General features: G+C 39.7%; 1 long non-coding RNA gene and 1 other non-coding gene across 4 annotated transcripts in view; one reads left to right on the forward strand and one right to left on the reverse strand.

The window, feature by feature from the left end:
• The window catches only part of LOC123614779 (uncharacterized), an 873,628-nt gene that overhangs the window by 248,278 nt on the left and 611,924 nt on the right, over window positions 1-13,426 (forward strand). The gene's annotated exons all lie outside the window — the stretch shown is intronic.
• Window positions 258-331, reverse strand: TRNAG-ACC (transfer RNA glycine (anticodon ACC)). Its single transcript has one exon. It is a non-coding gene; the product is annotated as a tRNA-Gly (tRNA).

The raw sequence follows: 13,426 nt of genomic DNA on the forward strand, positions 1-13,426 counted from the left end.
TGATTGGTTGGATCTATGAACACTAACTCTAATATCTAGGTTTCCATCTTGACTCTGAGACCATGCCTCTAAACAAGAGTGCTTTGTAAGTTCTAGAGTGCTGTAGGTTTTTTAGCTGAGTGATTTTCCACAGGTCAGTTAACCTGTTGGGGCCCTAATTTTCTTTTTAATTTTATTGTTTTATTTTTTAATTAAAAATTTTTTTTGTTTTTTGTTGGGTGAGTTAACTAGATTTATTTATTTATGTGTTTATTTAATGGACATACTGGGGATTGAACCCAGGACCTCATGCATGGTAGGCATGCGCTCTTACCACTGAGCTATACCCTCCCCCCTCCTAATTTTTTTAAAGTATAAAGTCATGGAAACACAAAATGCTGTACCAGTGTATTACAACTGCACCTTGTTCCCGAGTCCCTGAGTTCCCTGTGTCTCTGTTCTTTCGGGCACAGCAGAGGCAGAGTAAAGCACAGTGCACAAGAGCTCTACGGCCAGATCAGTCTGCTTATGGGTGAAATCTGGCCCAGGCACTTACCAGCTGAGAGAATTTGGGAAGACTGAGTAATTTAAGTAGCAGTTCCCTCACCTGTAAATTGCAGCTAGTACTTCATGAGTGAGATGATTTTCATAATATGTTAAGTACGAGGCCTGGCCCCCTGCCGTCTTTCAGCAAACCTCTGTTGTTGGTAGTTGGTAATGGCTGCCATTTTTATTGAAACTATGACTTGCTTCTTCCACTTTCCTTCAGTCACTGAAATCACATCCCTACAGAACAGCCCAGGAGCTGAGGTCCTCTCCTTATTGCCAGTCTCCCCTGCTGTGGACCACTGTCGCAGATACCCCATCACAGTGCTCCCCCTACTTGCAGGATCCTCACCCAACCAGTTCCCTCTCTGTTGACAGGCATCACCAGTCCAGCCACCGGATACCATATGCTCTAGACATGAAACTCTACCTGTCCAGTCTGTCCCTCCCCACTACCAGCTTTGCCCTGATGTTTCCTCCAAGTTAGTGCTCATGCCTAATGCTGGGTCCTACCTCCTCCTGGGGTTGCCTGAACTCCACATCCCAGATCTGAAATTTTTGCATGATCCATGGAATAAAAATATAGAAGACTTGCTTTCATGAGGAGAACACTTGGTGAAATATAAACTAGCTGGCGTGTAAATATAAAAAGCTAACCTGATCATTAAAATTATGTTTAATCTAAAGTGATTTCCATTTAGGGAATTTTTAGATGCTTTGAGGTATCCAAACATCTCTGTACATAATTATAACACAAATTGTATGAGTCACAGAGGTACATTCTGCTTTAACAAACATAAGAAAAGGGTTTTGATGTTTTTTTTCTTTACCTTGCATCCCAGTCTTTCTTTTTAGAGTGGAACTCTCATCAACTAGAAAAATATGTTTCAGTGGACATTTTGATTTAAAAGTAAGTCATATGGTACTAAACTCTTTAATCTGTCGCTGAGGAGGATGAGCTCTGCTCGGATCTGTGGGGGCAGAGGCTCAGCTTCAAGGCCAGATGCTATGCTTGGAGATGGAGATGCCTCTGGCTTTGGCCTGTGCTTGAGGACAGGGGAGCGCTGCAGCCTGAGAGGTCGTTCAGCAAGGGCCTGGAGCTGGTCGTCATGCACAGACACTCCTCCTTGCCCTGCCCAGAGAGGCCTTGGCCTCAGCTGGCCATCTTCATTCTTAGAGCCTAAGCAAGGGTCCTCTGGGAGGCCCAGGCTGTCTGGGGAGGGGCTGGCTCTTTGGGGGCTTAGGCTGGGACAAGGGGACCTGGCCAAACCTGTTGGCCCCAACCATGGCCCCCGAGCTCTGCATTCAGCTGCTGCCCCGCTGTCTTCCAGGTGGCAGACACAGGCCCTTGCCCCCTGGACCAGGTCTGCATGAAGGGTCAGAGACACAGAGTGGGTATGGACTCGACTGAGAGGGGCCTCTGTGGAACTGTCCATAATGTCACCATCCCAGCCAGCCTTTGTCTCCAGTGCATCTGTTTACAAAGCTTTTATTTAAGTTGACATTGTTTTTCAAACCTTCTTAGTTAAAACAAATAAACAAAACGTATCATAAATTCATCATTGGTTTCTACTTACCCAGAATAGCAAATCTGTCACTTAAGTCTAGAAAGTTTTCAACAGACCATATATGTAACCTTCAGCCACTGGACCTAAATGGCCCCAATGAAGGAAAGTTAGATTGCTTAACATAGGGCACGTTCTCCTTCAGTTTTCAGGTTAATGGGATAGAAAAGATTGTGGGGTGACAATAATTTGAACACAGTGGATATTGAAAAATTTCAAGTATCAGAACTGAGGGTATGTGAAGGCAGACCTTGGCTATTTGAAGTATAAAACCAGCTGCTGAACTGTGTAGAGGTTTATTGGCTCAGGTCAGGTAAGATTTCTTTTGTGAAAAGCCTTTTATTTATTAAGGAGTTGGAGATACTGCTTACATTGCTCTGTAGTGTTTTGAATGCCACCATTTTCTTCCTTTATAAAGACAGGAGTTTTCTGTGTGTTTTGAAGTCTGTTTTCATCTTCTTTCATCTCTCTCACTCTCAAAACTGAAGGAAGGATGTGAGGGTGTACCATCTCCCTTTGCCTCCCCACCTGAGAGCTGTGATTTTTCAGAGGAAGAGATAGAAGTACCCTTTGATTACTGAGAAGGGGCAATTGTGACATCTTCCTGGAAAGTTAAGCACAGGGAAAGATCAAATGCTCTTGTTTGAAGCCCATTGTGTGTGTTCACAGTATACGTGAGAAAAATGTAAAACCAAAGAAAAATCACCTGCATAGAAGTAAGCTGAAATCCAAATGATAATGGAGCTGGTGCAAAAATCTGTAGGAACTTAAGGAAGAAATTACCTGCCCTAAATTGCTGGAAGATAGGTACTAGTCATTTATCATCACGTGTACTGATACATTAAAAAGCACCAGCCACTAACACGACATTGTAAATCAACTATCAACTTTAATGAAAAAAAAAAAAATACCCACCAGCTGGAATCCACTTCTTAGGCTCTTGAACTACCATGCAGTTAGCTTCTGCCTGCAGTTCCCCAGAAAGTCTTTTGGAACCATCTGCTGCCTTGTGGGTAAAGGCAGAGTGAACGGAGATGCCAGCCGCCTTATTGAGTCAGAGCTGGTGGAGTGCCAGGAAATCATATCACTCGTCTTCCTGCTTGGTAAGTTCATCCATTCAATATTCTACCCGAGAGAGGGTTGAAAAGGGAGGTTTTTAAACAAAATTGTGCCCAACCCATTCAAGTCTTTGGTTAGCTCAGGGTGGCCTGTGTTGCCCTTCCGTTTGTCCTTCTAAGCAGGGCTCTTATCCCCTCTTCAGCATCTTCCGTTCTCTTTCACTCTGGGCCGCTTTTGTCTATGAGACACTTGAGCTGTGATTTTTATGGTTCCTATCACTTTTATGATTCATGTCACTTTATCAAAGTTGCATGTTGGGGAGGTAATATCCTGGTACTTGGATGAGCAGAGAACATCTATCTTGGGGATTTTCCCATAGCTAATGACCCGAGATGCTATGATACAAGATACCAAGAACACTTAAGGAGGTAGAGTACAGAATGAGATCCACCACACCATTGGATACACATCTTAAAATTGAGGTGAAGGTCCCAGATGCTGGTTCTTGCCTCTTGTGATAGTGCTTCTACTCCTTAGGGTAGATTATCAGTTGTAAAGGATTTGGGAAATATTTAACAGTATGTATGGTGTGCTTTACATTTTTTTCTTTTAACTCCTCCTGCGTACTATGTACCAAGTACCATCTAGGTGCTTTATGTACATGAAATCATCTAATTTTCTCAAGAACTCCATAAGGTTAACACTATTGCCATTTTGCAGATAAATGACATGAGATATTGTATTATTTAGCTCAAAGACCAAGAAGGTCTTATAATCTCCTAAGGCCTGCAGTCACACTGGCTCTCCTCTCCCTACTTGTTCCCAGAGCACTCCAGGAGATCGTGTCTAGTGACGTGGGTCCCAGTACTAATAACACTCTCCCTTTGATTGTCCCTTCCCTGAATCTGCTGAGGTGGCAGAGCTCTCACCTGTGGTTTTTAGTAAATATGTGCTCCTGAGGACAGACTGAGGGGATGGTATCAAAGGCAGGAAGTATCAAGGTAAGCCTGTTGGGTCCCTAGAGCAAGAATGTCGCATTTGTTCTATCATGATGATTGAAGAAGGGCCCCTGGGCTGAAATGCATCAGAACCATCTGTGCCTTATTGCTCTCTCTGCGACCCCCATGCTCCATTCTGAGCCATCATATTTTATTTCGCCTTCTGACTCTCAGCCTTTCTTTGGCTCTACCTTGTCTCTGATCTAGGAGGGATTATTGACTCCTCTTGCCTTCACATTGGCTTTGGCACTTGACTTTAGGTGTTTGCCTCCTTTAAGTGATGGCTTTAGCCCCTTATCACCTGACTACTCTTATCTGGTCTTGCTGCCCCTGTGTTTGCATCCAGCCTTATGCTTCAACTGCCATGAAGGATTATGTTTTGTGGTTTTGCTAAAGGCCAAACAATTTTCTGTCAGACTTGACCCCTTACTGTTAAACTGGCATCAATGCTGTAAACTCTAGAGGTGATACCCTTTCCTATGGAAGCGGGAATGATGCCATGAAGGTAAGAATGATGGTTGGCAAGTCAGATCGTAGCTGCCTGTCTGGTTGGCTCCAGCCATAGATATAACCTACTCTCTAAAGCTGCTTTCTTTCGCCTGGTTTCCTGGGGATTTCAAATAGCATAGGGAACTCCTTGCCCCCTTAACAATTTATAGTCAATAAAGGAAAGAGGGCAGTACTTCTGCCATGCACAGCAAGACCAGACTAGCTTATTGATTAAACTGATAAACTGATTTTAGGACCCTGTCACTTACTAAATGTGTGACCTTTGGTTAAATTAATTTTAATTCCCCTATGTTTGTTTCAATTTGAGGAAGTATTAGGTGGGAAAAAAAATTCACATACCTAATACTTACTAAATACCAGCTTTTGTTGAGCCAAACAGAGATTGGAAGCCCTAACCATGACCGGGAACACGGTACAGTGGAAAGGTCTCAGGCAGGAAAACAGATGGATTTGGGTTTGAACGGTGGCTCAACTTTTGGTAGCTGTAAAGCCTTGTTAAGTTATTTTATCCAGTTTTAATTTCAATATTTGTAGAACAAGTACAATGTTACCAGTGTTGTCACATTTTGATAAAGACTGGAAAGCTAAATATGCTCAGCACATAGTACATGTTCAGTAAATATCAGTTGCTGTAGTTACTGCTGTAGCTAGGAGTGGCTTTTCCAAGGAAGCCTGTGCTTCATCTTAATGACGTTGAAACACCACTGGACAAGAAGGAGCATGACAGAATCGTATTTGTGATTTTATGACCGTTCTGACTGCAGTTTGAGAACAAATTGAGGGGAGGGGCCCTTGGACCAGACGGGAGGCGTTAGCAGCATGAGAACCCTTGGCTAGAAAGTGGTGGTGCAGGTGGAGGAAAGCACACTGACTTGAGAGGTGTTTTGGAGGTGAGATTATAGGATTTTATTTCCTGATTGGAGGATGTTTAGTTATTACAAGAAAAGAGCTAGTATGGGGTGGAAAGGGGTTAGAAATTACAGGGCACAAATCACTGGGTGCAGGTTGGAACTGAGAGAGAGCAGGGTCAGCAGGTATGCAGTACCCTGCCCTCCAACCACCTGCCGGGAGGTGTCCTCAGTTGGACTTGGTCGGCCCCACAGTGGAGCAGTGCTCTCGAGAAGGGGCTCTAACTCCCCTGTTGTTCTCCTTTGTACTAGATGGAGAGAGCAAACTCTATACAGTCTGGGCTTGGATACCAGCTTCTCCAAGGAGTCACACACAGGTGTTTGCAGCTGGCTACCGACTATCACAGGCATCAAGTTCCTGGTTGGTTAGAACCTGGACTCCTTGTGTGAAGTTGAAAGCTATGGAGACGTCTCCCATTGGAGAATGGGGAGCCGCTAATCTCAGCTAGCTACTTGCCACCCCACAGGGAGGGAGCCTCCAGCCTCATTCAGCAGAAACTCCTATTCATCTCTGCCAAATAACACATGAAAAAGAGAATAATGGAGTGAGAGAACAGACATGAGTTTCTGCAGTTATTCAGAAGCAGATACGTTTGTGGGTTTGGTGGAGGAATTGTATCATTCCACCCTGAAGACTTCTGTTTTTTCTCTGAATAGCAGGTCAGGGCATTTGCTGAGAGGGAAGTGAATAGCGTCAGGCTCAGAGGCTTGAGGAAGGTGGAAAAGTTTAAAAATAGTCACTGTGGAGAAAAAGAAAGACATCTGCCGAGAGAAGAGCTGTAGGACTGCTGGACAGGTAAAGTTTGAGGTCATGAATTTTTAATGGTGTCAGGTCTAAGTAGTTGTGTGCTTTTTCTCCAGGAGCGATGGATTAACAGTCCAGGTATAAATATGGAAAATGCCAACTTTGGGATGAGGCAGGGATGGGCTTTTACCATACAGGTGTGATAGAAGGAAAATAAGACAAGGGAAGTTATTTTGGCAAGAATAGCTGAATAATGTATTAGAGAAACTGGCAGCATAGGGGAGGGGTTTTTTTTTGGGGGGGTGAAAAAGTAGGGAGTGAGTAGGGATGAGATCAAGGACCAAGAAATCCCTGAGAGGCAGAAAAGCACTTATGATGAGAGAAACTTAGCAAGCATGCTAGAGAGGAGGCGTTGGGGTCTTTTAAAAAAATATATTTTATTTATTTGTTTTTGATTTGTTTGATTTTGTTTTGGAGGGTATTTATTTATTTATTTATTTATTTATTTATTTATATAAAAATTCATAAAATTTATTTATTTACTTATTTATTTTTGTGGAGGCACTGGGGATTGAACCCAGGACCTCATGCATGCTAAGCACATGCTCTACCACTGAGCTATACCCTCCCCCCTTATACTTAATATTTTAGACAGGGACACTATTTTAAGTAGATGAAAGTGTTCAGAGTGTGGCCTTAGGCTTGAAGTTTGAAGTGGAGTGGTAATTAAGGGAAGTGGAAATGAGACAGTGAAGTAGCTCAGTCTGAGAAATGTGGCTGAGACACCCAAAGTAGATAAAGATAGTAAGGAAAGAATACGGAATTTCTTGCTCAAGAATGAAGCAACCATGACTGGGAATTAGGGTTTAGGAAGTAACTTTATGCAAACCAGTGTACTATTTCAAGGTTATTTTTTGTGGCTTCCTCTTTTACTTGTATCCCAAAGGGCTCTTCTTCTCTAGAGCTTGAACTGTGCCAGAATTTTATGGAAGTCTGAAGTAATCCACCGAGGAACCAGAATGGTTGCCAATACTCAATTATAAGGCAAAGTAATGTACAAAAGATTCAGATTCATGCTGCGGATGGCTTCTCTCGCAGAGGGGTGAGTTGAAAAGTAGCCAGAAACTGGAGGAAAAGGAATTGGGCTCCCAATGGCAAGAAAGAGTGAAATGAGGAAATAAAAGGCTCTTGAAGAGGGAGACGGCCCCCGGGGAGGCCCGCACAGTGCACAGTTCATTGCTTAGCTAGTTTGTACCTGTGACTCTGCCCAGGCCCAGCCCCCTGAAGACTCACCCCATGTGGACGGTGTCCCTCCTGGACGTGAAGGGTGCTGATTAGCTTTACCCCCCAACCCTCAAATGAAGGTGCAGGATCTAGGAAGGTGATGGTGGGATGAAGAGAAGGTCTTGATCTAATTCACTAAATTAGCTTAATTAGTCTAACTAAATCAATTTAAAAATTTCCTCTGATTGTAGAAAACAAGCTCACGAGACCCTTGCAATCAGAATTTTTTCAGGGTACTTTTGAGAAAGGTAACTTGGGACCACACTGCAGAAAATCTGAAATTTTGAAATGAGGGATTTAAACCTCATTCTAAGGTTCTACAATAAGGTTCTTTCCCTTAGGGACAGAAAGATAGTCATGTTGGATGGAGCACTTTTAGAAGATTCATCTGGTGTGGATGTGTAGGTGGGTTGTATATTTACATCACCTCACATTGATGGAAAAACGATCTTTTGTTCTTCATAGCTTCACTATCTACAGATCTTGGTGCTCCTTTTAAAATATGTCTTAAATAGACTTCCATTTTCTTCTGTTTTCTCACAATTTCATATCCAGCCACTGTCATTTTATGTTTTTCTCTTATTTGCTTTCAAATCCCCAACTTCCCTTCTATTAGTTCTAAAATGCCAGAGTTATTTTTTCTTCTCAGTAACTTTTGTTGATAAAGGTCACCCATTGAGCTACTCAAAAGCCTCTCTCGGTGTTCCTATTTCAGTTAAATCAAAATCTCCAATTATGTGTTCAAGGTTCTCTTGCCCCTTCTCTGTCTAATTTAATTTCTTTAATGTCTTAGGATTACCACCTCTGCTTGTTTTTCCTGTGGGACAAGTTTTTTTTTTTGGTCGTTCCCTCATTTGTGTTTCTGTTTTCCACATTCCCAAACAATAAAGCAAACTTTGGCAGTGACTGTCCCACGGTGGCATGTCAGCTGCTCACTAGCAGGCCATGACCAGCAGTCAGCGGAGAGATGCATGTACCCTGATCCACGCTAGCACGAGATCTGCAAGTCCCGGGACCAGAAAACTGCCCTATCTTGCGGTACATTATTACAAGTTTCCTTCACAGGTGTACTAGGGTAAATCGGACTTTATCAGGGATCCAACTTTCATCCTTCAACTTCCACATTCTGTTTACTGCAGTAAGGTTTGAATATATGCATGTCGAGATCTTAATTTCCAGCACTTACCTGTTGGCAGTCCACCCAGAAGTCTATAAATGGATGTGGGCAGGCCTGTCACCTTCCTGAAATTGAATATGAAAATTTGGTTTACATGTACTGATGGTATTAGTTTTTCATGAAGAGATAACTTATACTTCTTTCTTTAGCAGGCATTTTTATTTCTTTGTTGTTGTGAACGGACATTAGCTAATTTGGCTTACAGATCTCTTAGGTTCTTTTGGCTGGGAGGAGCAGTAGGCAGTTTGGTGTGGAAGGGTTAGCAGTGCCCCTAAATCTAATTACTAGGTTATATAAGGGAAGGACTCTCAGACCAGATTCTTCCACACATACAGAAATTGATTAAACAACCAACATAAATGAGCAGGCAGGAAATGGCTTATATAACCTTTTCTGTCAGCTTGATGAAGTCAGGCCTTCTGTCCTTTTAAATGCTGTGAGCACTACATTAGATGGAAGGTTCACTCCAGGATGACATGGCAGCTTTTCTGGAAGGCAGGTTTTGATAATTCTCAAAGTCATGTCGCATTTCAGTGGCTGGACATAGGGCTGTTTATTGATAAAGCTTTGATACCTTCCCTAAGAATTCAGGCTACACAAATATTGTATTCTTATGTCTTGTTCCTTCAGTGTGCTGGAAAAAGGGGAGCTCTCAAAGTATTTTACCTAATATACATTTTTTTGAATACCTTTAATTTTACCAATGTGAGCCCAGTTTCCAACATTTGTCATGCTAATTAGCAAGCCAGTAACTATACAGTAAAAATCCTTTTCTGACATTTTTAATGTTCATGTAATAATCAAGATAATGAAAACAAAAGCATATGTAATGGCCACTTTTGGCTTGTGGACTTCTGATACAAGCCTGTGTAACCTCCACTGGATGTGTAATTAGGGCAACTGACTGTTCCTGGAGTGGAATCATTAACTTTTACATATATAATGATATACATGTTGTATATACCCAGGTATTTTAAAGTTAATTACAGGTATCTTAACATATTCCTTGCAAATGTGTATCACTTTATATAAATGCAGAGATGTCATTATATATATATATATATTTCTATTTTTAGTTCAATCTTTTATTTTTCTTTTATTGTAGTTCTTGGTTACTCTTCCTTTTCATCACCTTCAAGTATTTGTCTTGCATAAAATGTAAAAATGGTATATTGGCATGCCTACTTTTCTGTATCTTCCTTTTCTTTTTCTCTTTTTTAATAAAATTTTATGGGAGCAAGTAACCACAGGTAGCTATTCAAATTTTTAAAAAATGACTTTATTGAGATATAATCTATATACCATAAAATTCACCAATTGTCTGTGCATAGTTCAATGATTTTTAGTAGATTTACTGAGCAATACAATTTAGAACAGTTTCATCACCCTAATGTGATCTGTCCTGTGATTTACAGTAATGCCCATTCCCACTCCCAGTCTTAGGTGACCACTAATCTACTTTCTGTTTTGGAGCTGATTTGCCTGTCTTGGTTTTCTTAATATTATACAGTTGGAATCATTCCAAGTCGAGTATGTGACTCTAATTTGTTGTTTTGAATTTCTGCATATCTTTCCATGTATATGGAATATAATATATATTATATTTAATATATACAATAATACATTCTGTTTTTCACTGTTGATGATAATAAGTGAGTTTGAGCATGTTTTCCATGTTTTCAAGTCTTTGGATTTCTTTTCTGTACATATTTATTCATATGCTTCTCTCTTTCTTTTCTCCTGTTGGGACGTTTGCCTTTTTGATGTTAATTTATAAGAGCTCTTTGTATATTATAAACATTAGCCTTTCGTCTATTGCCTGGATTATATTTTTTTTCTACATTTTTTAATTTCTAGAAAATTAATAGTGTTAGATTATGCCCAGAGAATGCAACATGGTCTCTACTTTAAAAGAATTTGTTACAATTGTCTGTGTGAATAAGATTACTAATGTAAATATTTCATGAGTATACATTTCCTGAATCTCTTCTGTTTGTTTTGAAGAAAGAAATATAATTCCATGTATGTATATTAACTAGTAATATATACTATATCTAATTCTGACAGAAACATGTTGAAGACTCCAACAGTAAATGCATTATTTTCATAGGCCATCCAGCCATTTTAAGAAGTTTTGGCTTTGTGAGTTAGTGGTTCTGTTGGTTGTTTCATAAAGGTTTATTACACTGACATACTCACACATTGTTTTTTTTTTTTTTTGTCATTATCATACATTAACTCATTACATTTCCTATTTATAGTACATCTGTTTTCATCTGATTAGTGTATGTAATGTTAAATTCTGCTGTGCCCTCTTCCCCTTCTCCTCCTCTTTCTGACCCGCCACCCTCCTTTACCATTGGGTTTCCCTTACATGACATCTCTTTACGTATCCTTTTATTAAACTTTTAAATAATCACTTACATTAAAGCAGCTGTAGCTGAACTTCCCTCCCCCAAACCCAACGTTAGAATCTCTTTATTGCTTAGAGTCTTTTTTTGTTGTTGTTTCCATATTTTCTTTTCTTTATCATTTCTGCTTTGATCAAGTTTCTATTCAAACAGCCCACCCTTCCCTCCTTATTAATTTGGAAGTTCTTTTTCATACTATTTATTATTACATTTGGACTGCTTTTACTCTTCCTTCTCCTACCTAATTATTTTTGGCAGCATAGTTTAAGAGCAATACTACTAATAACTAACATTTATTGTTCTTTTCCTCGACTAGGAATTTTTTTCCAGTGTTATCCTCAGATGAAGTACATAGGTGATATATTCTCTGAAGTTTTGTATATCCAGAAGTATTTTTCTTTAACCTCAACCAATAGTTGATGTATTGTTTGGGTGTAGAATTCTTGGATTATAGTCCTTTTCTTTCAGAGGTTCTGTTACTGGCTACTAATTACCTCAAATTAAGGATGAGATGTGACTTCAATATTCATTTTAGCTAAATTATTCTTTCTGCTGGAAAATCTGTCGTTGAAAAAAAAAATATCTTCAGAGTTCAAGAAGTTTACCAGGATATGCTTAGATGTGTATCTTACTAATCCAGCCTTTGGTGAGTCCTTTGAATTTGGGAAAATTTTCCTTCTAATATTTATTTATTTGCTTTTCCTCCATCTCTTCCTGTATCTCCTGTGGAACGAGTAACATTCTCATCGAGGGTTTGCAGAGTCTGTCCCTTAATTCTCTTAATCTTCCCCCCATGATTTTAATCTCTGTGGTTTGCTCTGTACTTTAAGATAATTTGAGATTTCTCACTTGATCTTCCAAGTCACTAATTTGAGTCTCAGTAGTGCCTTATCCTTCAAATCATCTGTTGAATTTTTAAATTGAGAAAGTGTATCTTTTGGCCCCAGAAGTTTTTCTGCTTCACTTGAAAAATGCTAAAGTACATATATTTTTATTCAGATCTTTATTTTTATCTCCTGTCGTGGTTCTCTGTCACAGGGTATCTGTGTTGATTGTTTTGCCTGATGATCAACTCTAGCTTTTCAGCCCTGTTAGCTGAGTTGACGTTTTGCTTGGATTTTTCTGAGCTCTGGCCTATCAATTATAGTGTTTTGAACAGTGAAAATCTTACTGGAGTGCCTGCATTATTGATCCGTAATTGTGTAGGTCGTCAGGCCTTGTTGGTTTGCTGGTAGCAGTTCTCCTGACTTCTGGTCTCTCTGCTTTTTCCTTGTTTCAGGGCTTAGGCTTTTCATCTCGTGGTCTCTGGAGTGAGAAACCCAGCACACTTGAGTGGCGTTATGTAGATACTTCTTTGTAGAGGGTTTGATTTCTGAGAACCAGTCTCTTCTCAGAACCGTAACTTTTTGTTCTCATTTCTGAGCTCTGACACTATTTTTCAGTCACTTGTCCAGGCATGGAGAATACAATTTCTCATTAATTCTTTCTACTTGAAACACAATGGAGTCCAGATTTTATTTAAACAAAGCTATCTGTAAGTCTAAACAGACCAGAGACCAACTTAGACATGATTTGGAATTTCTGAAAAACCAATAAATATAACATCATTATCTGTGGAACAGAAACTAATTTCTCCACATTCTATAAGACTCTGAAAATAAATCAACTCTAGAGAATAAGAAAAGGAATATATAAATACACACATGTTTATATGCATAACTAAATCACTATGCTGTACATCAGAAATTAACACAACATTGTAAACCGACCATACTTGAATAAAAAATTTCAATGTGATGTATTGTTAACATTTACCAAATAAAATTAGATGAAAAATGGAAAAAAATTAACTCTAAATAACAGAGTTGGAAAGGATGAGAAAGGAAGAATTATGTTATCCTGTGTTCAAATTCCATATCCATTGTTTGGTTGAATTTTCAAAGGAGTATAATGACCCATAAAGCAACTGCTTCTCTAGCTAATAAAAATTTAAACAGCCAAAGCCATGGGGTCTCCATGTCTCCAATGCATTTATTTAGGAATGACTTCATATATGAATGACAGTGACTATTTGAAATTCATAGGACTGTTATCTGTCCATCTGATCTACCAGGGCTGTAGTTTCTACCTATTGCAACTGATTTTTTTCCCCTATAGGACAAAACATCGTAAGTCTAGCTTATTATATGGATTGTGCCAGATACTTATCCTTTTGAAAGAAAAACCAAGTACATCTCAAGCCCT

This window comes from Camelus bactrianus, chromosome 1, assembly GCF_048773025.1.
Source record: "Camelus bactrianus isolate YW-2024 breed Bactrian camel chromosome 1, ASM4877302v1, whole genome shotgun sequence".
Taxonomy (NCBI): Eukaryota; Metazoa; Chordata; class Mammalia; order Artiodactyla; family Camelidae; genus Camelus; species Camelus bactrianus.